We start from the raw sequence: 26,333 nt of genomic DNA on the forward strand, positions 1-26,333 counted from the left end.
TGAAATTAAAAGTCCGTGGCCCACGTGTCATGCTGCCTGCTGCTATCTGCTCCCTTTTTCTCCAATCTCAAACTGGGGCCAGCCTCCTCCCTAGCGTGGGTACCCATTGGGTTCTCCTCAATCACATGACACAGACCACACACGTCACTCCTTAAATTTACTCTTCCTTCAGCCACATAATTGGGCACCCGTTTTCTTTCAGAGCATGCTTTACTTTTCCTTTGAAACATTGGTCCACATGTGTGATTATACATTTGTGTAATTTAATTTTTCTCTTCCTGAGAGCTTATGTATGGCAAGTAACATAAACAATAAATGATGCTAAATTTAATGACATTCCAGGTCTGACACTATGCTATATTATTTTAGACAAGCCAACTAACTTTTCTGAGCTTCAGTTTTCTTATGTATAAATATGGGCAATGACACCATAACCTCTCCATATTTTATCTGTGCTAATATTTACAAAAACATTTTGCAAAATTGGAAAGTGCTAATCAAACTTAAGGTATTATTGCTATTATAACATTAAGATTATAACCCAAAGAACTGTTTAATTAGCTATTATAGTCTTCATTTAATTGCTATAACACTACATAGCTAAGGCTGATATCACATTAGGTATCTCAAAATTTTGATTAATGTTATTTTCTTTAATACAGGCTATGCCAAGATGTTACAATAAAAAGAAATCGATTGGTTACTTAGTTGTTTTATTTATGTGGATTATTTCACTAGCTTAGAAAATATAGGCTGCATGCCACATTATAATTCAAATACACTTTGACATAAATAACTATTTGAATGAATATGAAAACTAGACATACACTTTATACACCAAAATGATATGACTGGCCAATCATAAGTAGACTTACTGTCTGAGCTATTCCTCTAAGAGTAGAGATTCATTTATGCTGATCTATGCACAATTCTCACCTCATCCCCTCTTCAAATGACAAGGTAAGAGGATCTATGGTCCTCGTGCACTTCTGTCAGAATTATGGGAGCCAGATGGAACATGACCATAGTCTCATCTTTTCTATACCTTAACCCACTGGCCTAATAGCCCCAGACAGCAAAAGATTTGTGATGCTAAAAGAATTTACTCCTGTCTGGATATTTTGGGAATTTGACTCCTGTCAGGTATTGCAACAAAGTCAAGTGATTTCAATTTACCAAGCAAGGACAAGAAATGGTTTCAGGAAAAACCAAGGTGATGAACTATTGAACATTCAGTTCATTAGCTGTCATCCATCTTGACATCTTCATCTTTCAAGCAGTACTGCAGAAAATCAAAGACTGGTAGTGCTTCCTCAAAAAAAAAAAAAAAAAAAAAAAACCAAGAAGGAAACCATACCCTCTTAAGGTTAAAGTGACCATGAAGGCTATTTCAAATGGATTATGAAAGATAACCATTGCTACAGAAGTGAAAGTTTTGATAGATGCTCAATCATAAATACTACCTGCGTTCTTAAACAGACAATCTTAAAAACAATATCTTTAAAAATATGTACCGAATGAATTGCAGGAGTAATTTTTAGCTTATTCTAATTTGATGCATTCTGCATTTTAATATGCAGAATAGAGATATGCCAAATAACTGACCTTTTAGAAATAGCATCTTGAAAAAAAAAGAAAGGACCCAAGAGAAAAAAATGTTTTCCTGAAAAATCAGCCAATAAACTGTGGGCTATAAGACTCCAGTGACACAGCCAAGTACTGGTAATATCACCTCTCTTCTTTTGTTTCTCTGCTCTGCTTATTCAGCATTGAGGTACTGAAACTCCAGTTTTTCTGCACTTATAAGTTTCCTGGAATTACGAGTAATGGAAGCAATCAAAGACATTAAAGAAGTGGTTCATAACCTTCCCCAGCAACTATCTCTTACCAAGGGGAAAGAAATTGCTCCATTCCAAGTTTTTAGAGATCTCTAGAGATAAAGATGAGATGAACATCATGCTGTACTTCTGTTTCTCACATACAATTTTATTAATGCTAAGAGACATTGTAATATTGCACTTGAATCTCTCTTTCCTTAGATATTCAAAGAAGAGTCCTCCTGACTTACAGAGACTAACAAACAAAATAAAACAAAAACCCTCTCCCATGTCTCCCCTCTTCTAAAATCTCCACAAAAACATATAAGTCAGGCTGTGAGAGAAAATGTTAACTCAGCCGGTATTTTGTGTTGACTGGACCACAGGAACTAAGACATGGACGCTCGGAAGACTCTTTGGTCTTGAGTTATTGGAGAACCAAAGGACTACCCAGGTGTTTGCTCTGTTCATCAGCGAAAGCCCGAGGTACAGGTGGTTTAAGCAGGCTGCCTCCAAAGACATGTTCAGAATCCAAGTATCTACATCTGAAAATTATTTCCAAGGCCTTCAGCCTGAAATTCTCCAATATATTATTAAAACTCTTATTATCATCACAGTACTACCACTACTCCCTCCACCCCAGTATACTGCATGATTCTTGGTCTGGGAACTATACCAGGCACATTGCATAAAGCAACTCATAGAACACCCGCAATAACTGTATGAGACTGGCATTATTTTCAATCGATAGGTGAGGAAATAGGCAGATAACATGCTCTAGGTTTTTGCTACTTAAACCATGGTCCATGGAATAGCAGGTATAGCACCACCTATGAACTTGTTGGAAAAGTAGAATCTAAAAAAAAAAAAAAGAGAGAGAGAGAGAGAAAAGAAAAGAAAAGTAGAATCTCATGCCCAACCCCAGAGGACAAAATGAGAATCAGCATTTTAATAAAATTTCTAGGTAATTAATATGAATATAAATATTGAGAAGAACACTCTAGGTTAACAGAATTACTGAGATTTAAACTCTAACTCACAAATCCAGATATTAAAATAGTCTCCTCTTCTTGATGATGCAAATACAGCTAAAGGATTAAAAGCATTGAGTACATTTACACTTAGGCATGATTTTTTCATTAGCTGACAAAACTTGATACTGAAAATTATAAATTCTGGAGGAGAAAAAGGTAACCTGGAAATCAGCAATAGTAGATACCCTTGGTAGGGGAGTACAAGAGAACCACTGGGAAAGCTAACTGGGCTAAAAGTATACTTTGTCCATTTCATAGTTTGGCTAAAGGACTAAACGCCAACTCTCTTAGTAAAGCTGTTCCAGGGCAGCCCCAGTGGCTCAGCGGTTTAGCACCCCCTTCAGCCCTGGGTGTGATCCTGGAGACCGGGATTGAGTCCCACCGCTGGCTCTCTGCATGGAGCCTGCTTCTCCCTCTGCCTGTGTCTCTGCCTCTCTCTCTCTGTCTCTCATGAATAAATAAGTAAAATCTTAAATTAAAAAAAAAAAGCTGTTCCAATTTACCTAAAGTGCTTTCTGACATCAAATAACTATAACAAGAAGCTCAAACAGTCTTAATTGAATTATGCACAGATACAGAAATATCTGCATGAGTAAGAAATTCTTTTAAGTATAATTCAGGGGCACCTGGGTGGCCCAGTTGGTTGCACAACTGACTTTTGATTTTGGCTTCTGTCATGATTTCACAGGTTGTGAGATCAAGCCCTGCACAGAGCTCCACTCTTAGCATGGAGTCCGCTTGCCCCTCTCCCTCCCCTGCTTGCACTCACTCACTCTCTCTCTCTCTCAAATAAAAATAAATAAATAAAATCTTTAAAATACAATTTTGGTTTTTCCACTATGTATAATAAATCAAGCTATATTAACCAATCAAACATTCATCTGGGATCTGCTGTGATGAAATTCAAGCCTAAGAAGTAATCAAAATTTTTTTAAATTTTATGTGAATTAGCATCTGCTCTTAAAAAAATTTCCCGTAACCTTAAGTTGGTTACAAATCTATACTATACTCTTATTTATATTATCAAGTTTTCTAAAGCAAATCTTCTTATTTCCCAGAATAGCAAGGTAAACTGCAGGCATCCACAATTCAAATTATCATAATTAGAATTATTTCTATTGCCTTTTCATTAAAAACTAACGGGACCCTATTATTTTTCCTTCCACTTTTACTAGAATATTTTAGTGACTTCCATAGTACCTAATTTCTTTAACACTTTAATGAGACAATATTTTCATTTTTTTTTTGGAGAATTTAGTACTATTTTAAATGTATTTTTCTTGTTCACTACATTCTGTTATTGTAACCATGTGTCTTAAAGAGATACTCATGTTATATCAATATCTAAGCCTTTGAGCTTTTTATTTAAGAATGAAATTTTGGCCATATAGTTTTTCACTATAAAATTTTTCCATATACCACATATCGTAAAATGACTTGTTAATGAATAGATTTCCAGAGGAATAAAAAAGAGTTCTCTAAAAAAAGAGTATTTTTAATATAAATGAAAGGGAATACAGGGAAACTCATTTTTGAAAGGAATATTATAATTTTTCACCAAGCTATCATTCTAATAGTGGAAAATATATACTAATTTTATGTCACAGATGAGATCAGAGCAGATGAGATTAGAGCTTCTGTTTATATAATCAATATTTGTTAGATTACTCTAGCTCTTATCAGGAAGACTTGAAAATTTAATAAAGAAGATATATTTCATTTTGGGTAAGTAGCTGTGTATGTGAAGATTAAAAGCATTGGCAGTGCCTGCAAATGAAGTCCTTTATTTTCTGCAATAGAATAATGCAGCATTGGTGTTGTGACTGCTGTAAAATCTCATAGAATGAGCCTTAATGTGTACTATATGGTTCACTTTCAGACCCAGAAAGCCATAGGGTGCTATTCTGGTCATTTCTTGCTACATAACAAACTACCCCCAAAATTTCATGGCTTACAACAATAATTTTTATCATCTATTATATTTTTATGGGTCAAGAATTCAGGAAGGGCCTCTTTGATCAATTCTTCTCTCTGATCAATTTTTCCGTGCCACCAGACAGAGACAGAAGTCACTGGATGGTATTCAGCTGCTGGCTGGGCTGCCCCAGAGGAGCCAAGACAGCTGCACTCACATTTCTGGAAACTTGGAGGAAATGATTAAAAGAGTGGGCTGAGCTGCAATTGACTGTGGCATCTACATGTGGCCTCTCCAAAGTGGTGGTGGTCTTAGAATAATCAGGCATCTTACTTAGCAGGCTAGGGTTCCCCATGAAGAAATGCCTCAAGAATCCTGGACAGAAGATATAAGGCTTCTTCTGATATAGCCTCAGAATTCCCAGAATGTTACTTGCACTACATTTATTGTTTAAGCAGGTCATTAAAGACAGACCAAATTCAAGGGGAATGAATTTAAACTCCACTTCTCAATAACAGAAGTAGCAAAACATGTGCAGACATCTTTAATCCACCGCAGGTAACCACTTAGGTCCTCATGTCCTTCCTTGCCCAGCCTAATAAGTGACTTAAGATATTTTAAACATATATTACATATACTGAGAAAGAGATAAATACAGATATATACACACACACATAAGAGAGTAATCTCCCATTTAGTATGATTTGGAAGTAGCCCCCACTTTCCCAAATGTAACTCCCTCATTGAATTCAGGCCCAGAAAATAAGTTGAATAAATAATACAATATAGAAAACTTTATTATCCCAAAACTAATCACCCATCATAAAGCATAAATACCATCACCACCACCCATTTTTTAGTTTACTTCTTTTCTTTTGTCCTTTTATAGTTGCTTAGCACATCTTTCAGATGCTGCTAAGGAAGATAAAAATGAGATACTATAACCTATTAGAATGGCTAAAATCCAAGAAAATGAACAGTATCAATTGCCGGCAAGGATGTGAAGCAACAAACTCTCATTCATTATTGGTAGAAATGCAAAATGGTAAAATCACTTTGGAAGACAGTTTTGTGCTTAGTTATAATGCTGAAACAATCTAACCATATGATTTGTCAATTGCTGGATTTAGCATGATGATTTGATAACTATGTATGCAAAAACACATATATGAATGTATGTTTATAGCAGCTTTATTTGTAATCACCAAAAACTGGAAGTACTCAAGATGTCTTTAAAAAAGTAATGTATAAACAAACTGTAATACATCTACACAATGGAATACTCTTCAGAGATAAAAAGAAATGAATTATCAATCTACACAACAACATGGATGAATCTTTTTTTTGGGGGGGGGGTATTTCCAAGTTTTATTCAAGAACTCATACAAAATATTTGAGATAAATGAGTTTTAATCCTCATCTTCCTCCTCTTCCTCGTCCTGGTTAATCTGGAAGTAACGCAACTCGTAACTCTCTTTGCTGTTAGCAACTACGCGCAACCAGTCACGTTGCGCGTAGGAGGTTATTCTTCTTCAAATATTTTTTTGGTGAGATATTTCAAATACCTTTTGGAAAAAGGCACCTCAGAAGTTACAGTAATTTTGCTCTTGCTTCTTTAGATGGTTACAACTCCTCCACCAAGATTCCCAGCTTTTCCATTCATTTTGATCCTCTATTGAAGAAACTGCTCAAAATTGGCAGCATCCATGATTCCATCTTCTACTGGGTGGGTGCAATCAAGGGTAAACTTCAGAACTTGCTTCTTTTTTTAACCCCCTTCGCCACAAGCTTTTTCACGGGTGCCATGGTGGCAGCGGAGGCAGAAAGGGCCATGGATGAATCTTAAATGCACATTGCTAAGTGAAAAAAGCTAGTCTGAAAAGGCTACATACTATAATGACTCAACTTACATGACACTTGGAAAAGACAATCAGTGGTTACCAGGGCTTTGGAGAAGGGGAAGGGTTGAATAAACACAGGAGATATTTTTGGTGCTGTGAAACTACTGTGTATGATATTGAGGTGACAGACACATGACATTATTCATTTGTCAAAACCCAGAGAACTTTATAACACAAAGAGTAAGCCTAATGTATGAATTAAAAAAAAATTAAGTGGTCAGGGGATCCCAGTATGGAATACAGACCATGACAAAAATAATCTAATTTTAGTATGAATATATAACCTGAAATCAGGAGTTGAGGTTAAACAATGGTGACCAAAGTAACTTTGAAAATTACTGAAGAAAAAAGAATAGTACCTAAGCACTGTATTCTAGTTGATAAAGATGTTTTTCATGGGGTATGGGTTAACTATTCTGAAATTGTTATACATGTATAACAAATAGTGGGAGTTCACTGTGGGAGTAGAAAGTTATAGATAAGCAAGAAAAGGAGGCTGGAATGATTCATGTGGTGATAGATTAGAGTTTGGGATATCAATATTAACTCATGTTCAGTTTAATACAGATACAGTTGGATAAATATAGAAATAATTATAGATACATGTATGTACAGAGGTTAGCTTATATCTATTTATTTCCAAGCTCTGTCCACTGACTGAAAAGGTTAGAACAACACTCTGGTAACAGTGGGCAGCCCCTAATACTCAACTTGGTTTCAAATTTCATTCTCAAGTGAAAAGTACCATAGCTCTTCAGAGAAATGACTGATTCTGGTGATGATGGGAATAGTACTTAACCTCCATGGTCTCACTCTCAAAAACCCATAACCCCAGTCTAATCAAAAGAAAACATCAGGCAAACCCAAATTGAAGGACATCTCCAAAATGCCTTACCCATATTCATCAAATAGTCAAGATCATAAAAAATAAGCCAAGTCTGATAAACTGTTACCATTTATAGGAAGACATAGTAACTAAATTTAATGCAGGCACTATGTAAAACCAAAGAAATATGAATGAAGTGTAGTCTTTAGTTTAAAAAGAAATGTTGCTGGGGGAAAGAAGATAATTACTATAAAAAGGAAGTTCACAAACCTATATTGATAGAAAAATTTAGGTAAGACCAGCAAATTTTTTAATCATTAAACATTTTTGTGATTTATTGTCAAAGCAAAAGAACACAATAATTTGAAGGAAAATATCTAAATATAGCTTTATCTGCCTATATTGAAATGAAATAGAGAAAAGAATACTCTCTGAAGAGAACAAAAAGTTCTAAAAGCCAAGGGGAGGAAATGAAAACATGGAAAAAAATTCATTTTAAAAAAATAAAAAATAAAAAAAAAATAAAAGGCAAGGGGAGGCTACAAAGGCATAGCAGCAGACCCAGGGAGAAAATCAGAACAGCCTTATGCAGAAGGATACCAGAAGGAGAAATGAGTATGAGAGTCATCAAAAAGATGTTTAAGGAATTATAGATTATTGAAAACCAGGATAGGCTTTTATCTGACCCTAGAAGCAGATGATATCTAAGCCACTGAAAAGAAGCACCCCAACTCAAAACAATATAATAAAAGGAAAGATACTTAGTAAATAACACCTAACCTCTGAAAGCAAAGAGAGAAAGAGAGATTGAGGCTGAAAGTAAAGTACATATTGTGGTAAGAATAATGGTCCCCCAAAGATGCCCTCACCCTACTCCTCGGAACCTGTGAATAATGTTACAACATAGGAAAATTAGGTCATAGATGGAATTTAAATTGCTAATCAGCTGAAATTTAAACAGCTGGATTATCTGGGTGGACCTTATATAATCACAAGTGTCCCTACATAGGGAAAGAGGGTGACAGAAGAGCTAGAACCAGAGAGCTCATGTACTGGTCTACTCAGGCTACCATAACACAATGGGTGGCTTAAACAACAGTTCTGAAAGTTGAAGTCTAAGATTAAGGTGCCAGCAGGACTGATATCTAGTAAGAGCTCTCTCTTTGGATTGCAGATAGCTGGCTTCTTACTATGTACTCACATGGTCTTTCCTTCTTGCATGCGAGTAGAGAGACTGGGAGAGAAAGAGAGAGAGAGGGAGAGAGAGGGAGCAAGTTCTCTGATGCCTTTTCTGATAGGGACACTAATCCTACCAGATCAATGCTCTACCCTTACAAGCTCATTGAGCCTTAATTATTTCCTCAGGGACTCCGTCTCTAAATACAGTCACATTGGAGGCTAGGTCTTCAACATATGAAAATGAAATTTGGGGCGACATAAACATTCAGTCCACAACAGATGGGATCATGAGAAAGACTTGATTGGTCATTGCTCACTTTCAAGATGCAAGGGGGCCATGAACAAAGGAATGCAAACAGCCTGTAAGAAGTAGGAAATGGCAAAAGAAAAAAGAAAAAATTAGATTCTCCCTTGAAGCCTCCAAAAAGAAATGCAGTCCTGCTGACACCTTAGTTTCAGCCCAGTGAGACTGATTTCAGACTTCTGATCTCCATAAATGTAAGATAATGCTTTTGTGTTGTTTTAAGGCATTAAGTTTTGGTTATTTGTTACAGCAGCAATAGGAAACTAATACAATTATGAAAAATGTATGGGCAACTTAAAAGAGAAAAATAAAAGCACTTAATTTCCAAAGAATGTTGTTCAAGGATGGCAAAAACTATCCTGAGACTTACAGATATGTTATAAAAGAAGATAACTATCCATAACACCTAACGCTTGACATAAAACCCTGTCAAGTTTGTAACAAATATGTTCCACGTGTTGTTCAGGATATCAGCCCTCCTCCTATTTTCTTAATGTCGATTTTAGCAGATGTGGACTTCAGTAACTAGCACAGTACCTGATAAAGAGTAGAAATCCAATAAAGAATAAATCCATTATACAAACTAAATGGGGCTATAAAATAACAAAGCTCACTATCATATATACATTGTGAGATTGGATACATTAGTAAAGGAAGGAAGAGAGCAGGGAGCTAAAATTAATGGAATACAAATAGAAGTCAAATTGAAATCCAAGTGAAAATGCTAATTCATTCCTAGTGAGACATTTTTAACCATTGACAAAGCTTCTGAGTTTCAGTTGAGTCTTCACAACATCTTGCAAAAATGCATGGCAAAGATACAGCTGAACACCCACCAGCTAAAGCTGGGCTATGATTGTTCTGGCAAACACACAACCCAGAGTAAATATTGTCTTGCATGAAGATGTGAGGAGGTGGATTAGGCATTGTAATTACCACTTGCTGGTATTCTTTTTAAAGATTTAATCATTTAGATGAGACTCAGCATCACTAAAAAAGAAGTCAATATTTCTGTGAGCCAGGGAGCGAACAGTGTCTTCTGTTCAGCTGTTACATGTACCTACCAAAAGTCAACTTCACCTGCTAGTTATTTATTCAAGACCGCACAGGTAAAGAATCATGAGCAGTAACTTCTTCCAATTCATTTTCTTGGACACACTGTGTTCTCATATATTATCGATCAAAAAAAAGTGATATTTAAATAGGGTAGCAATTTGTAGAATTACATAGTAATCTTGCTATATTATCTTAATTAATTTTATAACCAGCATTCAAACACTGTCCTCTGTGGTATATCTAAAGTATTCACATGCAGATTAACAACAGTCACTCTGACAGAGCTTTCAGAATATGACTTCTGTTAATCTTCTCCTTGTCAACCGGCATCTACTGATATAAATTCCTTTAATCTGAGTTCCTGACATTAAGCATTTGTAGAACAACATCTTGAGACATTGATTAGCATACCAGGCCTTTGAAGTAGTGCCCCTAAATTTCAGTGCACAGGAGATAACCTGGAACTCTGGATTCCTGGGCATCAGAGAGATTCTAATTTTTTAGGCCCAGTATGGGGTCCAGAAATCTATATTTTTAACACACGTTCCAGGAGACTGATCCATAGGATCAGGTATAAGTAAGCAGATCAATTTTACAGTCATAAGAACTCTGTACAATGATATTATTGCTCAAATTCCTTTCTTCCTTTCTTTAAATTTCCAAGCCCTTATGTACTTACCTCTTTTAGTCCTCACGATAATCTTGTGGTTTAGGCAAGATTATTATCCCCACTCTGATGAAGAGGCAAATGGTTAAGTCAACTTGCTGTATTAGTCTACTCAGACTGTTATATCAAAATACCATAAACTGGGTGACTTAAACAACAGAAATTTATTTTTTCACAGTTCTAGAGGCTAGAAGCCTGAGATCAGGGTGCCAGCAGAGTTAGGTTCTGATGAGAGCTCTCTTCCTGACTTGTAGATGGCTGCTTTCCTTACTGTTACTGTGCTCCTATGGCCTTCCCTCAACTGTGTTCAAGAAGAAACAAATCTCTCTCTTCCTCTTCTAATAAGGCTACTGATCTATAAGATGAGGATCCTATCCTTATAATCTCACTTAACCTTAATTATCTCCTAAAAGCCCTACCCCCACAGCACTTGTATATTACAACAAGTAGGATCCAGAGTTTTCACTCAAATTGGCTTTATTTTAGAGCACACACCATTTGTACCCTACCTTGCCACTTTTCACCACTATTCTGGGCCACTGGCAAGAAATCATGATTGAGCTCTTGGTGATAGGGGCATGGGGTTTGACTAGGATGAATAATCAGACCTCAATTGCCTGAGAGTTGACTTTAATATAACATACATTATTTTGTTAAGCTTTGAAGATCACATTTTATCTGTTGGTTTTGACCATTTTATTCCTGCTAATATATCACTAGTGAAGTATTTGTTCTCAAGGAGAGCATTTAGACTTAAAAATGTCATGAAAGGGTAAGTATGCATTGGGGAGAGGTTTATGCTGAGGGTTGAGGCCCATATAGGGAGGGAGATGGGAAGAAAAAGTGCAGACTGGATGAGTACAGGGAGGGTAGATTATTATCACTGACTCTACTATTTCTCCTATGGAAAAAAAAGAAAATAATTATTAATTTTATCTCCTAATATATGGCCAGCACTCTACAATATTTATTTATTTGTTTATTTGTTTACATATATTTATTTATTTTAGAGAGAAAGAAAGAGAGCATAAGCAGGGCAGAGGGAGGAGCAGACTCCTTGCTGAGTGAGGAGCCTGCCTGGGGGCTCCATTTCAGGACCCCGAGATCATGACCCAAGTGGAAACCAAGACTCAGATGCTCAACTGGGATTGAGCCACCCAAGCACTCTTATAATATTTAAATATACATATATTCCTTACATAAAATATGATACATAAACTTTCATATTAATATTACATATCTCCTTCATAAAAAATCTTGAATGTTGTATAATTAGGGCTCAGAAATATGAGTTAAGTTGTCCAAGTCCTATAGATATTAAATATGGAATCAAGAACTTTAGCAAACTATGGAGAAGTAAGGCGTGATATATCACATTTAGGAATTTGTCTAGGAAACTTTGGAAATTTAAAACTCAAACTTTACATGGAGTTCCTTCACTCAAAAAACTTTAACTACGTAAGAGGTAACAGAGGCAAGGGCAATTACAAATAAATCAAATGTAGAAAAGGTGTTCTTGTATTTCACTGAAAATTCTCTCTCAGAGTGACAAAATCATTTCCACTCCAAAATAATCACATAGTGTGAATTTAAGTATAATTACATCTTATATCTTTAGAAAGTGTGTCTAAACAACATTACAGAAAGACAATTTTGGTTACTGAAATATATAGCCTAATGGAAGAAAAACAAAAATTTTCTATAATAAATCTTCTGGTAAGCAGAGACCTCTATAATTCTGACTGAATAGGCTCATTTTTATATATTTGACACTCATAAATTCAATAAGACATCATACTTTCTCGACATCAACACCAGGACATTTGGCTTCCCAATTATTTATTAATCAGAAATTTCAAAAGCATAAATGTCCCGTTCAGAGAAAGAAAGAAGAGAAAACAAGATAAAAGGAAGGGAAAAAAAAGAGTAAAATAAGAAAAGGGCCAGAGGAGTTTAGTTCATAAAGGGAGGGAGAGGAGTATATATAGTCAAGTCCATTCTCGCAAGGGCCCAGCATGGCAAAGCCAGGAGGATCAGACACACATCAAACACACAATCCCTATTCTGATGTTTTTTCCTACTGCACCACAGATTACAAGGCAAGAAGCTCATATTCTCTATTTATTTAAATATAAACATAAAAAACAAATGCATGGTTTGTATCTATTCCCCAAATAATCTTTATATAATTAGCATTCGTTTTTAAAAATGATTTTACTTAGGAAAGAAGGTTGGTTAAAGTCAATAATATAAAACTGATCATATCTTTCACACTTTGCATTCCCAGGAGACTCTTCCCTTGCTTTGTCTAATAGATTCCAATCCTCATTTTCTATGCAGTGTAAGTAAGGGAATACAATGGCATTGACAGACTATTGTTAAGGCAGGGTGGTAATATAGAAAGATTGAAAGTGAGAAGTGACAGGAAAAGTGTTCCAGATATCTAACCCCAACTTAGTGGTTAAAGCAACAGCAAAAATTATTCTGCTTGAGTCTGTTCTACAATAGAACTTGAAGGGGACAACTCATCCTTGTTTTGTTTGGCATCAGCTAGGACACTATGAGGTGTGGAAGCTGGTGTTTTTTGAAGCCTCAAACAACTAGGACTGGAACATCTAGGATTATCGGGCATCTCCATCTCTGTGTAGTTTCTCCCCATGATCTCTCCTGCATAGTTGCTTCAGGATAGCTGGACTTTTTAAGTCTTGGTTCAGTACTCTCAAGACATGAATCCAAGAAAGAGAGAGAGCAGGTGGAAGCCATATCACTTGTTATTATCTAGGTCAAATCTATGCTTTGCTTCCTTTGTGTTTTATAAGCCTTCCCAGTTTCAAGAGAGAGAACATGAACCTCACCTCTACATCAAGGTGATGTATCAAATTTACATTGGAGGAAGAACATGTAGGATAGGATATATTGGTGAGCCCATCTTTGGAAACTATAACCTGCAAAGATATCCTTCCAGCAATTCTTAGGAAATAAGGACAAAGGCACCGTGAGGGGTATCAAGCCAGGGAACTGCTCATTTTCTGCCCATCAAAATGCTCACTGAAACAGAAATGAATTAACAGCAGACATAATGCTTTGCAGTTCCTTTCTCGAGAAGCATCCACACCCCCTTCTCCAATCCTCTTACCAGTGTCCACAGCTGCATCAGTTCCATCTTGACAGCTGTGAGCTCCTGGCAGCTCCATTTGTTTGCCCAATTAGCCACAGCCCAGATGATGGTCAAGCATGGGGACCTGCTCAGCCAGAGCCAGTAAAAACCCACTCCTTTATATTACAACATGGAATCACATTTTATAATTGGGAGAAAGCAAAGAAGGGAAGGACAAGGAGAAAAGGCAAATGACAGTGGAGCAAAAGCAAGTAATAGGGAGCAGATAAAGAGAGGGGAATAAGAGAGAACACTGCCTCTGGTTCTTGCCCATTCCTGAGGCCCAGTGCCATCTTTAAGCTCAATATACCAGAAACCATATTCTTACTAAATTCCCTTTTTGTTTAGCTACTGGAGACTCACCAAGGCACAATAATATCAGTTTGAATATACATAATCTTGTGTCAAAGATTAGTTGTGTAGATGGACCGTGCATGAAAGGAGCTGGTCACCTTCTAAGTTTTTCTGGATCCAGAAAGAGTTCTAATTTATACGCAGATCAAAACAGTAACAGGCTTCCTTTTTAATAATTTATTAGAGACAGAGATAAAGATCATGAGCAGGGGGAAGAGGGAGAGGGAGAGAAAGCAGCAGACTCCCCACCAAGGAGGGGGCCTGATGTAGGGCTCGATGCTAGGACCCAGGGATCATGATCTGAGTGGAAGGCAGGCGCTTAACCAATTGAGCCACCCAGGTACTCCTCAGGCTTCCTTTCTTTAGAAAGTGGGCCTTTGCAAACCTGGCCCATCAGAGGCTCACCTTTTCTTCCTGTGATTGGGGCCTCTTGAAATACAAACCAAACATGTAGAAACTGACCAAAGTAAGTAAAGGGAACAGAGTTTTTAAGAAATCCATGTTATTACATATTACAGATCAAACAACACACTGGGAACAGTTGAGAAAGAGAAAAGCTGATGCCAAACCAGCCATATGGTCTGCAGTGATCTGATTTTTCCATCCTCTAAAGCCAGTCAAGCACCATCACTGTGAACCTAAAACAGCTGAAGAAAGCAGAGATGGTAGGTAGCACTGGTATTATTCCAGGTGATTCCTCCTTTTACAAAAACCTTGACTTGAGGCCTGAATTTATAAAATGTTCCATCTATGGGAATTATTTTCTCTTGATGTTTTGACTTGGGAAAAAAATGCAGATGCTAACAAAGTCAATGAGTTTACTTCTAAGCTGTTCAGAGCAACATTAGATCATTTGGACTACATTATAATGTTGATCAATCATTATTGAGGTCAATCCAAAATTTAAAAATACTCAATGAGGTAGAATTTCACCTAATTTTTAAAAATAAATGTAAATGTGCAAATATACAAATGCATAAACAGAAACATATAAAATAAATAGAGGTAGATAGAAGTATAATCATCTAACACACATATATCCTGATTTCAAGATTAGTTAAGCAAGCTGGACTGTGTGAGGGATAAATCGCATGGCACTAGATTTTGCAAACACAATAACTGCAAGTTCTTTCATAGAAAATACCCTCAGTACACTTTTAGATCTCTAAAAAGGTTCCTTAAATGTCACAATTTAGTACAAAAGCAAGGCCTCATCTTTCTAGTTTGGTTCTATAAATTTATTTACTTTAAGCTTTTTTCATTTTTTTTTTTGTTTGTCAATGGAAACTAGGATAATTTAGTGTGATGAAAAGAGATCAGTAGAGTTTACTCAATGTCGCCCAGCCCCTGGGGCCCTATAAGCTACTGACAGAGGAACTGCTATCCTAGATGCATCCCACACCGCCTCTGACACTCAGTGGTACACTCTGCCATTTCCCTAGCTAAATGTATGTCTAATGATACGTAGGAAAGGAAAAACAAAATGCCATATGCTGAAGTCCAGCTCAAAGAAAAACAGTATGGATCATGCAGAATCATGCTGCCCTACGAGTCTGTGAAGATCAAAAACAAGCATATAGAATGGCCAGAGCAGGTCACTCTCCAGGGCAGGGAGGAGTGTGACCCAGAGGGACTGGGCTCCACTGGCCTGCACATACACCAGAGGTAGGTAACTCCATCCACAAACAAGGAGGAAACCACCCACAGCATCACACCTGTATTTGACATCAGTACCTCCAGCCCATGGAAGGGTAGCTCAGCCTAATCTTCCAGAGTGCCAACCCCACCACCACCACTGCCTCCTCAGTAGCTCCCAGTGCCCTCCACCCCTGGCATGTCAATACAGCAGCTATGCAACAAATATTGAGCACTCTCTATACAGCAGTAATCAAAACAAACAAAAATCCTGTCCCTATGGAAGTTATACTCCAGGAAGGAAAGAAACATAAGATAAAAACAGATAGTAGGAAAGTCAGAACAAGCCTTACTGTATTCTAACTGTATATGTTAATCTTCAAGGGGCCTGGAACATAGAGCCCTGAGGCAAGTCATTGCATAGCCATGAAATAAGAGGGAGGGCCAAAGATGGAGTCTATATTGTCAGCACTCCTACACTTTACCTTTCCCACCTTCTTATTTTCATTTGAGTGGTTTGATCCAATGATTCTCAATTTTAGCCTGCTGCACCAGAATCCTCTGAAAGACTTATTAAAACACAGATCACTGGAACCACTCCCAGAATTTCTAACTGAGTAAGTCTGGGGTAGAGCCCAAAATTTTACATTGATGACAAATTCCTAGGTGCTTCTGAGGCTGCTGGTCCAGAGGTCACACTTGGAGAATCACTGGTTTAATCTCTCAGGAAGTCTCCCCTACTCATTCATCCATATGTATGCAAATGCCACACTTAACTTCATTCCTTTTTTTCTTTTAATTTTTTTTTATTGGAGTTCAATTTGCCAACACATAGCATAACACCCAGTTTAACTTCATTCCTAAGCACAGTATCTTTTATGAAGTCTTCCCAAGTTGTTAAAACAAAAATAATTTCTCTCTCCTCTGGGTTTCTATAGATAGCCACAGTTCTCTCAGACCATCACCTCCCTTTGTGTTAATCTGTAAATGAATATTCCTTAAGAGTAATGATAGTGAATCACTTATGTTTGCATCTCCCATAGTGCATGACAAAGATATTCAATAAATGTTTTAATTGAATTAAGGATGCAGACCATGACCTCAAGAAATTCAAAACATTTCAGAACAAGAGAATGGAGAATCTTCCTTTAAATGAGAAAAATGGTCTTAATGACAAAGAAGCATGGACTTTCTCCAGTTTTATTTTTTTATTTCCTCCCAAATATTGCTAAAATCCACTTTATTCCAAAAGTAAATTCCCTCTCAGGGTTTTTTTTTTTTTTTTTTTTTTCTGAACTCAAATAGTTAATGAGAGAACAGGCTAATATACAGAATGTAACAGCTATGGGCTTTACTGGTTTGAGTAATTACTTCAAGAAATATCATATCCTAAAATATTTCCAAGGAGTGCATCCTTTTATTAGCACTCTATAAATTTGTTGTCACTGTGGGATCTGTAGGGAATGCCTGTAAATTAAAAAATCAAATAACAAAAATAACATTGCCACAATATTTTTTTAGCAATCTGTTCTGAAGATCTGAGTAGATGCAGTTGAAATATGGACTTGGAGCTGAAGTGATTAGAACTTAGAGAGAAAACAGTGCTATTTCTACTTGCCTTTCTTTTGCATTTACTTGTTATTCTCTTAATCTTGTCTGGGGTAGCTTCAGGCCTGGGTTCTGTTATGTGGTGATATCTTACTTTATACAACTAAGTTTAGAAGTCAATCAGACCAGTGAATAAGCTCATAATGCTTAGCCCCATGATGTAGGTGAACCTAGAAACATTTTAGCTAATTCATTTTGGGGTGATTTCTTTATGTAAAAATTTGGAAGTGGGAGCAAATATAAATGCTCACTAAACCTGGCAATGATGAAATGTCAAAGCCCTCATATCAGGAAGAAGTTGTAAAGTTTCACACTGCTGTGTCATTCTTGTAAATGAGAAACACCCATCAAACAAGATGTACTATCTACCATAAGATTCATTCATTTTTTCATTCTGTCCTGTAAGAGGTAGTCTTCTTGGTTGCGTCAGTTAGCTCTTGTCTTATGGTATTTAGGGAATAAGCATGATTTTCTTCCTCTCCTTTGGGAAAGTTCTCTCTGACTAGATTCCTGATGCACAGGTCTTAATGATAAGCAAGTCCTTTGTAAATGCATGTACATTTACTCTGTGGCAAAAAAGCAAAATAAACTTTCTTTCTTGAACAGGGAGATCTTTAATCAAAGGATCTGGAAAACTTACCTAACGACTCACCAAAGAGAAGTAATGCCTTTTCTAGAAGAGACAAGGGAGAAATACAAATAATAGGAAAAAGAAAATCTGTGCACTACCAAAACCCAAATACAGGGGATGCTATTTGCTTCTCTTGGTGCCTAGAGAAGTCTAAGTTTTGGAAAGTCTCTGAATTAAATGGTGCTATTGCTACAGGCAGAGGTGGCAGCTGCATTTATAAACAACCATTTCTACTTAGTTACCCAGGTAAAGAGAATCAAGATGTTGACTTTGTAAAATACTCAATAGGAAAAAAAAAAAGAAGGTGCATGTGGGACCCACTGATAAAGGAAACTCCTCAATTCTGACAAAATCCGTGAGCAATTTTCCCTTAGCACCATTATTTACTCCCTAAAAACTAGTCTTTCCATCCTCTTCCAAAAATGTCCTAATACTGTATTAGAAGTTTAAAAGAAAAAAAAAAACTTCTAGGCTTGAATCTACACTTACTTCCACCCACAACATCATTTCTATTCTTTGCTTCAGAGCAAAACTCATCAGGTAAGAGGCACCACCCAGGTCCTCTCTGCTTTTCTGCCTTATTAGTCCCAGATATTAAATAAAATTGTGTATTGTTGATTCTCAATTTTCATCTCTGGGCCACACATTTCCTCTGCACTTGGGTTTCTTATATGCAATGTTATTACAACATAGATGTTGGATAAGTACCTAAAACTTAATATACTCAAAACAGAATTTCCCACCCTCTACACATTCAAATCTGAGCCTTCCTAGTCTTTTATTTTCCATTACAGAAAATAGTATTGCCAATCACTTAGCTATTAAAGCTAAAAACGTGGTAATTATCCCTTCCCCCAGCCCTAACTAAAAAGAAGCTGAATCTGTCACATAGTTGGCAGTGATAGAACTTACATGACAATTTGGTGGTTTAGATGGGGGAGTTCTCCCTGCATCTACAGTTGGCTCCTGTAATCTATTTCCTATAGAGCACTAGGTGTCATAGTTTCAACACTTAAATTAGGTCATTCTTCTATTCAGAATTCTTTAATTCATTCCTATTAATCTTATGGCAAATTCCTAAATCCTGGCCTGTAAGCATTTTTTTTTGCTCTGACTCTCGCTTACCTCCTACTTGGCTCAAGACACATTGGCTTCTTTCTGTTCTTTGAAGGTGCCATATACTTTCCCACTAGTCAAGGCCTCTGTCATGTCCTCTACTTGGGTGCCCCTCCCTGTCCTTCATGTGATGGTTAGTCTAATGTCCCCTCTCCCTGACACCACATCATAAATAGCCTCTCTCCTACAGCAGCTCATTTGATTTTCTTCATGGCACACACACCTCTCCCAATACAGTTCCACCTCCCACAATCCCCCACACCTATGATTTAAAATCTTCTCTTTAGTTTGTTGGCTTACTTCTCTTTCCGGTACATAGCAGCTCCAGTGCCTAGAATAGATTCTTTTTTTTTTTTTTTTTTTTTTTTTTGGTGATCAGCGTCCAGTTTTGGACGTTAGTATTTTATTTTTTTAAGATTTTTATTTTTATTTTTTTAATTTATTTTTTATTGGTGTTCAATTTACTAACATACAGAATAACCCCCAGTGCCCGTCACCCATTCACTCCCACCCCCCGCCCTCCTCCCCTTCTACCACCCCTAGTTCGTTTCCCAGAGTTAGCAGTCTTTACATTCTGTCTCCCTTTCTGATATTTCCCACACATTTCTTCTCCCTTCCCTTATATTCCCTTTCACTATTATTTATATTCCCCAAATGAATGAGAACATATAATGTTTGTCCTTCTCCGACTGACTTACTTCACTCAGCATAAAACCCTCCAGTTCCATCCACGTTGAAGCAAATGGTGGGTATTTTTGTCATTTCTAATAGCTGAGTAATATTCCATTGTATACATAAACCACGTCTTCTTTATCTATTCATCTTTCATTGGACACCGAGGCTCCTTCCACAGTTTGGCTATCGTGGCCATATTGGGGTGCAGGTGTCCCGGCGTTTCATTGCATTTGTATCTTTGGGGTAAATCCCCAACAGTGCAATTGCTGGGTCGTAGGGCAGGTCTATTTTTAACTCTTTGAGGAACCTCCACACAGTTTTCCAGAGTGGCTGCACCAGTTCACATTCCCACCAACAGTGTAAGAGGGTTCCCTTTTCTCCGCATCCTCTCCAACATTTGTTGTTTCCTGCTTTGTTAATTTGCCCCATTCTCACTGGTGTGAGGTGGTATCTCATTGTGGTTTTGATTTGTATTTCCCTGATGGCAAGTGATGCAGAGCATTTTCTCATGTGCTTGTTGGCCATGTCTATATCTTCCTCTGTGAGATTTCTCTTCATGTCTTTTGCCCATTTCATGATTGGATTGTTTGTTTCTTTGGTGTTGAGTTTAATAAGTTCTTTATAGATCTTGGAAACTAGCCCTTTATCTGATATGTCATTTGCAAATATCTTCTCCCATTCTGTAGGTTGTCTTTTAGTTTTGTTGACTGTATCCTTTGCTGTGCAGAAGCTTTTTATCTTGATGAAGTCCCAATAGTTCATTTTTGCTTTTGTTTCTTTTGCCTTCGTGGATGTATCTTGCAAGAAGTTACTGTGGCCGAGTTCAAAAAGGGTGTTGCCTGTGTTCTTCTCTAGGATTTTGATGGAATCTTATCTCACATTTAGATCTTTCATCCATTTTGAGTTTATCTTTGTGTATGGTGAAAGAGAGTGGTCTAGTTTCATTCTTCTGCATGTGGATGTCCAATTTTCCCAGCACCATTTATTGAAGAGACTGTCTTTCTTCCAACGGATAGTCTTTCCTCCTTTGTCGAATATTAGTTGACCATAAGGTTGAGGGTCCACTTCTGGGTTCTCTATTCTGTTCCACTGATCTATGTGTCTGTTTTTGTGCCAGTACCACACTGTCTTGATGACCACAGCTTCGTAGTACAACCTGAAATCTGGCATTGTGATGCCCCCAGATATGGTTTTCTTTTTTAAAATTCCCCTGGCTATTCGGGGTCTTTTCTGATTCCACACAAATCTTAAAATAATTTGTTCTAAATCTCTGAAGAAAGTCCATGGTATTTTGATAGGGATTGCATTAAACGTGTATATTGCCCTGGGTAACATTGACATTTTCACAATATTAATTCTGCCAATCCATGAGCATGGAATATTTTTCCATCTCTTTGTGTCTTCCTCAATTTCTTTCAGAAGTGTTCTATAGTTTTTAGGGTATAGATCCTTTACCTCTTTGGTTAGGTTTATTCCTAGGTATCTTATGCTTTTGGGTGCAATTATAAATGGGATTGACTCCTTAATTTCTCTTCCTTCAGTCTCATTGTTAGTGTATAGAAATGCCACTGATTTCTGGGCATTGATTTTGTATCCTGCCACGTTACCGAATTGCTGTATGAGTTCTAGGAATCTTGGGGTGGAGACTTTTGGGTTTTCTATGTAGAGTATCATGTCATCAGCGAAGAGGGAGAGTTTGACTTCTTCTTTGCCAATTTGAATGCCTTTAATGTCTTTCTGTTGTCTGATTGCTGAGGCTAGGACTTCCAGTACTATGTTGAATAGCAGTGGTGAGAGTGGACATCCCTGTCTTGTTCCTGATCTTAGGGGAAAGGCTCCCAGTGCTTCCCCATTGAGAATGATATTTGCTGTGGGCTTTTCATAGATGGCTTTTAAGATGTTGAAGAATGTTCCCTCTATCCCTACACTCTGAAGAGTTTTGATCAGAAATGGATGCTGTACTTTGTCAAATGCTTTATCTGCATCTAATGAGAGGATCATATGGTTCTTGGTTTTTCTCTTGCTGATATGATGAATCACATTGATTGTTTTACGGGTGTTGAACCAGCCTTGTGTCCCGGGGATAAATCCTACTTGGTCATGGTGAATAATTTTCTTAATGTATTGTTGGATCCTATTGGCCAGTATCTTGTTGAGAATTTTTGCATCCATGTTCATCAGGGATATTGGTCTGTAATTCTCCTTTTTGGTGGGGTCTTGGTCTGCTTTTGGAATTAAGGTGATGCTGGCCTCATAGAACGAATTTGGAAGTACTCCATCTCTTTCTATCTTTCCAAACAGCTTTAGGAGAATAGGTATGGTTTCTTCTTTAAACGTTTGATAAAATTCCCCTGGGAAGCCATCTGGCCCTGGACTCTTGTGTCTTGGGAGGTTTTTGATGACTGCTTCAATTTCCTCCCTGGTTATTGGCCTGTTAAGGTTTTCTATTTTTTCCTGTTCCAGTTTTGGTAGTTTGTGGCTTTCCAGGAATGCGTCCATTTCTTCTAGATTGCCTAATTTATTTGTGTATAGCTGTTCATAATATGTTTTTAAAATCGTTTGTATTTCCTTGGTGTTGGTAGTGATCTCTCCTTTCTCATTCATGATTTTATTAATTTGAGTCTTCTCTCTCTTCTTTTTAATAAGGCTGGCTAATGGTTTATCTATCTTATTAATTCTTTCAAAGAACCAACTCCTGGTTCTGTTGATCTGTTCCACAGTTCTTCTGGTCTCGATTTCGTTGAGTTCTGCTCGAATCTTTATTAACTCCCTTCTTCTCCTGGGTGTAGGATCTATTTGCTGTTTTTTCTCTAGCTCCTTTTTGTGTAAGGTTAGCTTTTGTATTTGAGTTCTTTCCAGTTTTTGAATGGATGCTTGTATTGCGATCTATTTCCCCCTTAGGACTGCTTTTGCTGCATCCCAAAGATTTTGAACGGTTGTATCTTCATTCTCATTAGTTTCCATGAATCTTTTTAATTCTTCCTTAATTTCCTGGTTGACCCTTTCATCTTTTAGCAGGATGGTCCTTAAGCTCCACGTGTTTGAGGTCCTTCCAAACTTCTTGTTGTGATTTAGTTCTAATTTCAAGGCATTATGGTCTGAGAATATGCAGGGGACGATCCCAATCTTTTGGTATTGGTTCAGACCCGATTTGTGACCCAATATGTGGTCTATTCTGGAGAAAGTTCCATGTGCACTTGAGAAAAATGTGTATTCAGTTGAGTTTGGATGTAAAGTTCTGTAGATATCTGTGAAATCCATCTGGTCCAGTGTATCATTTAAAGCTCTCGTTTCTTTGGAGATGTTGTGCTTAGAAGACCTATCGAGTATAGAAAGAGCTAGATTGAAGTCACCAAGTATAAGTGTATTATTATCTAAGTATTTCTTCACTTTGGTTATTAATTGATTTATATATTTGGCAGCTCCCACATTCGGGGCATATATATTGAGGATTGTTAAGTCCTCTTGTTGAATAGATCCTTTAAGTATGATATAGTGTCCCTCTTCATCTCTCACTACAGTCTTCGGTGTAAATTTTAGTTTATCTGATATAAGGATGGCTACCCCTGCTTTCTTTTGAGGACCATTCGAATGGTAAATGGTTCTCCAACCTTTTATTTTCAGGCTGTAGGTGTCCTTCTGTCTAAAATGAGTCTCTTGTAGACAGCAAATAGATGGGTCCTGCTTTTTTATCCAATCTGAAACCCTGAGCCTTTTGATGGGGTCATTAGGCCCGTTCACATTCAGAGTTACTATTGAGAGATATGAGTTTAGTGTCATCATGATATCTATTCAGTCCTTGTTTTTGTGGAATGTTCCACTGAACTTCTTCTTAAAGGGGAATTTTAAGAGTCCCCCTTAAAATTTCTTGCAGAGCTGGTTTGGAGGTCACATATTCTTTTAGTTGCTGCCTGTCTTGGAAGCTCTTTATCTCTCCTTCCATTTTGAATGAGAGCCTTGCTGGATGAAGGATTCTTGGTTGCATGTTCTTCTCATTTAGGACCCTGAATATATCCTGCCAGCCCTTTCTGGCCTGCCAGGTCTCTGTGGAGAGGTCTGCTGTTACCCTAATACTCCTCCCCATAAAAGTCAGGGATTTCTTGTCTCTTGCTGTTTTAAGGATCTTCTCTTTATCTTTGGAATTTGCAAGCTTCATATATTAAATGTCGAGGTGTTGAACGGTTTTTATTGATTTTAGGGGGGGGGAATCTCTCTATTTCCTGGATCTGAATGCCTGTTTCCCTTCCCAGATTAGGAAAGTTTTCAGCTAGAATTTGTTCAAATACATATTCTGGCCCTCTGTCCCTTTCGGCGCCCTCGGGAACACCAATTAAACGTAGGTTGTTCTTCCTCAGGCTGTTGTTTATTTCCCTTAATCTATCTTCATGGTCTTTTAATTGTTTGTCTCTTTTTTCCTCAGTTTCCCTCTTTGCTATCAACTTGTCTTCTATGTCACTCACTCGTTCTTCCACCTCGTTAACCCTCTTCGTTAGGACTTCTAGTTTGGATTGCATCTCATTCAATTGATTTTTAATTTCTGCCTGATTAGCTCTAAATTCTGCAGTCATGACGTCTCTTGAGTCCTTTATGCTTTTTTCTAGAGCCACCAGTAGCTGTATAATAGTGCTTCTGAATTGGCTTTCTGACATTGAATTGTAATCCAGATTTTGTAACTCTGTGGGAGAGAGGACTGTTTCTGATTCTTTCTTTTGAGGTGAGGTTTTCCTTCTAGTCATTTTGCTCAGTGCAGAGTGGCCAAAAGTGAGTTGTATTGGGAAAAGGAGAAAAAGAGAGGAGAGAAAAAAGGAAAGAAAAGAGAAAGAGAATAAAAAGGAAGAAAAAAACAAAAAAAAAAAGAAGAAAAAGAGAAAGAAAAAGAAAGAAAGGAGAAAAAAGGGGGGTGGGGGAAGGAAATAAATCAAAAAGCAAAACAAACAAACAAAAAAAAGAACCACGGGGGAGTATCTTCTGATTCTGTATACTTTAAGTCCCTTGGCTTCCCCTGGAAGTTGTCCGTCTAACTGGTCTTCTGTGGGAGGGGCCTGTTGTGCTGATTCTCAGGTGTTAGCAGTTGGGGGAGCTGCTCTGCCCCTGCCTGGTGCAGGGCTCAGTGGGGGTTGTTTACACCGTGAGGCCCCAGGAGGAACAACCGCAGTGGCGGGGCCAGCTCTGGAAACCTGGATTTAGCCCCCGCAGGAACTCCGGAGCTCTCCGTCTGCAGGGCCTGGAGGCTCCGGGGCGGGACCGCTGCTCTGCTCAGCTGGGGCAGTAGCGTCCTTGCTGTCCTGGGCCCTCCCGGCCTCTGCCTGTCCCGGGGGAGGCCGGATCCTGGGCTGTGTCCCGGCGCCCTGTGCTCCGGGGCCTGCGCTATTGGATTCGCGCTCCCGGCCGCGCAGCCCCCTCCGCACGGAGCTTCTTCCTCTGCCCGAGCCCCTCCAGCTGCTCCCGCCCCGCAGCCCCCTCCGCGGAGCCGCCGCCCGAGCCCCCCGAGCTGCTCCGGGTCCCGCCGTGCGCGCTGCAGCCCTTAGGGAGCTCGGCGCACTCCCCCGGGGCGCAGGTGTCTGTCAGTGTCCCCGGGAGCCCGAGGGCATCCCCGCCCTCCTGGGTCCTGCTCCACCTCCCCGCGAGCCCCTTTCCGCCCGGGAAGGTCGGTGCAGCTCCTGCGTCTCCGGGACGGGGCTCTCCTGTCCTGGGGACACTCGCCCCGGCCTCAGCCCGGCTCCTCGCGGGGCCCCTCCCCCTTGGAGGCCTTTGTTTCTTTATTTCTTTTTCCCCGTCTTCCTACCTGATAGAAGCGCGGACTCTTCTCACTGTAGCATTCCAGCTAGTCTCTCTTTAATTCTCAGGCCGAATTGATAGATTTTCAGGATAATTTGAAGGTTTTCTAGGTAATTTGGTGGAGACAGGTGACTGGGGGACCCTACTCTTCCGCCATCTTGCCCCTCCTCCTCCTAGAATAGATTCTGGTACATAGTGGGATTTTAATTAAAATTTACTAAATGAATGAATAAAAGCTGGGCTTGTCCTGACCAAATTTGACAAAATGAAACCTGCTCTACATCATAAGCTCTGAAGTAGGAAGGACAGGGAAAATTTTTTTATGTATGTGCAATTAACATTTTGGAATTGAAACCTTGGTTTATTTTGATATGAAAGTTATCATGGATCATCCTCAATAGCACATTATTTTTTGAAGGATATGTGATGCATGTTTAAAAGCCAGCATACATTAAGATTTTAGGAGGTCATGGAATCTTTGATAGTCTGAAGCAAGTTTGGATGGGAATATCTGGAAAAAATTCATATACAGAAAAAATATATTTATATAGTTTGAGTGAAGTCTATCCATTCTGCACTCTGAAGACTCTGAGTCCTAAATAAATAAATCCTCTATTTACTACATGAAAAACAAGATTCCATTGTCTCCCATTGTAAATCTTGGGTCACTGTTGGTTTCA

At 38.2% G+C, this 26,333-nt stretch overlaps 1 protein-coding gene and 1 pseudogene across 8 annotated transcripts in view; both read right to left on the reverse strand.

Annotated features, from left to right (window-relative positions):
• Positions 1-26,333, reverse strand: part of GRM8 (glutamate metabotropic receptor 8) — a 731,564-nt gene that overhangs the window by 334,993 nt on the left and 370,238 nt on the right. The gene's annotated exons all lie outside the window — the stretch shown is intronic.
• On the reverse strand, positions 6,125-6,572 carry LOC140609556 (large ribosomal subunit protein eL22 pseudogene; annotated as a pseudogene).

This window comes from Canis lupus, chromosome 18 (assembly GCF_048164855.1).
Source record: "Canis lupus baileyi chromosome 18, mCanLup2.hap1, whole genome shotgun sequence".
NCBI classification, from domain to species: Eukaryota; Metazoa; Chordata; class Mammalia; order Carnivora; family Canidae; genus Canis; species Canis lupus.